The sequence below is a fragment of the Halichoerus grypus genome, chromosome 2 (assembly GCF_964656455.1).
Source record: "Halichoerus grypus chromosome 2, mHalGry1.hap1.1, whole genome shotgun sequence".
Classification (NCBI taxonomy): domain Eukaryota; kingdom Metazoa; phylum Chordata; class Mammalia; order Carnivora; family Phocidae; genus Halichoerus; species Halichoerus grypus.
The window spans coordinates 136,031,350-136,033,268 of NC_135713.1; the positions used below are offsets into that span (position 1 = coordinate 136,031,350).

The window sequence follows — 1,919 nt, forward strand, 5'->3', positions numbered from 1 at the left end:
ATGCCCAGAGTCTGCAGCTTGTTGACACCACAAGCAACACTGTGCTAATGAACCTGTGTGTGTTCCCTCACAGACTTTGGGGTCTATGTCTAGGACTGGGATTGCTGGCCCAACGAGCATGTGAATATTTAATTTTACTAAGAATTGTTTCATGCTTTCCAGAAGTCCTGCAGCCATCTACAGCCCTACAACAGAATGTCAAGATTCATACTGGCAGAATGTGAACTCTCTGCCAAACATGTCATTATCCGGGCCCATAATATATCCAAAATGGTATCTCTTTATATAATTTTCATTTTTCTATTCCAGTAGAGGAGCAATGGATGACCTTGTTCCTGGCGAAATGGAGCTTGAGGCCATGAGCAGATACACCAGCCCAGTGAACCTGGCAGTTTTCTCCCATCTGACCATGGTGTTATTGGCCATTGGCATGTTCTTCACCACCTGGTTCCTCCATTGAGAGGTTACCACCACGAAGTACACTTGGGATATCTACAAAGAGCTCCTCATCTCCTTGGTGGCCTCACTCTTCATGGGCTTTGTAGTCCTCTTCTTGCTGCTCTGGGTCAGCATCTATATATAACCTCACAAAGCTCCAACCAGGTGGCTTCACTGAATCCCTGCTTTTGTAAATTAATTTACTATTGCTGGAAGTCTCCCATCTGCTGTTCACAATAAAGGCAGATGTGTGGAAAAAATTTTTTTCATTTTTATATGAACATGAACCTCTCCTTATAAGCTTATTGATTTTTTAGTCGTCTTCTGTAAGTTCTTGGTTCAACAATGTTTGCAATCTTATGTCGAGATATTTATCTTTCTCTTACTGACTTACAGGAATCTCTTCTCTAGTAAAACATACATAAATCCGTATACACACACACACACAGAAATACTTGCATACAGATCACTTGAGGACCTTGATAAAATACATATTCTGACCCACTAGGTCTGGGGTGAGTCCCAAGAGTCTGCGTTTTCCATAAATTACCAGATCCCACCAGTATGATCACAATGACGACACCTGTCCAAAATCACACTTGAAGAGGCAAGGGTTAAGACTGTATTTAACTACTTGTTAACCGTGATTCTTCCATTCATATTTTAGAGTAAATTTATCATAGTTCTCAAGAGTATCCAACTGGGGGTTTGAATGGAATTGATCAAAATCACTAATATTAAAAATTAGAGGTTTTAAAAAATATATTATCACTGCTTAAAGAACAGCAATGTCTCTCCACTCATCCAGATCATGTTTTACCTTATTACCTTCAGAATTTTTCCACAGATTTCTTGTGTGGTTGTGGTTAAGCTAAGTCCTAAATATATTTTAGTTTTTGTGAATTTTCTACAAAGTGTCTTATTTATAGTTGGTTATAACTGGTTTAGAGAGGGATGCTACTGATTTTATTATGTTTGTATTTTACCTGACAACTTTGTGGAAAACTTGTTAGTCCAAATACTTTACTGATTGTGATTTATTGTGATCATTATTGTTTTTAGGTACCTAACCACTAAATCTTCCCTCAAATCACAATTTTATCTTTTCTCTTTCAATTCTTAACACTTATTTTTTCTCAGAGCACTGATCAAGACATCGAATGCTATGTTATAGTAGCTATGTTAGTCAATGTCCTCATCTTGACCCATCTTTTAAAAAGAGCAACTAATGTTTTCAGTAAGTATAATGTTTGTTGTAGATTTTCAGCAATCATTGCACTTAATGGAAAAATACTTATTTTATATGTTTTTAGATATATTTATTAGGAATGTCTGTTTTTATAGCAATATACTATTTATATATAATATATATGTCTTTCTTATATAAAACAAGTAAATATAAACATCAGTTCCCACATATCTCTAACTTGTTACGAGTTGTTATCAAAACGTTACTAAAGCATTTTTTCCGCATCTAAAGA

At 35.9% G+C, this 1,919-nt stretch overlaps 1 pseudogene; it reads left to right on the forward strand.

Moving 5' to 3' along the window:
- The first annotated feature begins 343 nt into the window (after window positions 1–343).
- Window positions 344–583, forward strand: LOC118547649 (dolichyl-diphosphooligosaccharide--protein glycosyltransferase subunit TMEM258 pseudogene; annotated as a pseudogene).
- The last annotated feature ends 1,336 nt before the right edge of the window (window positions 584–1,919 follow it).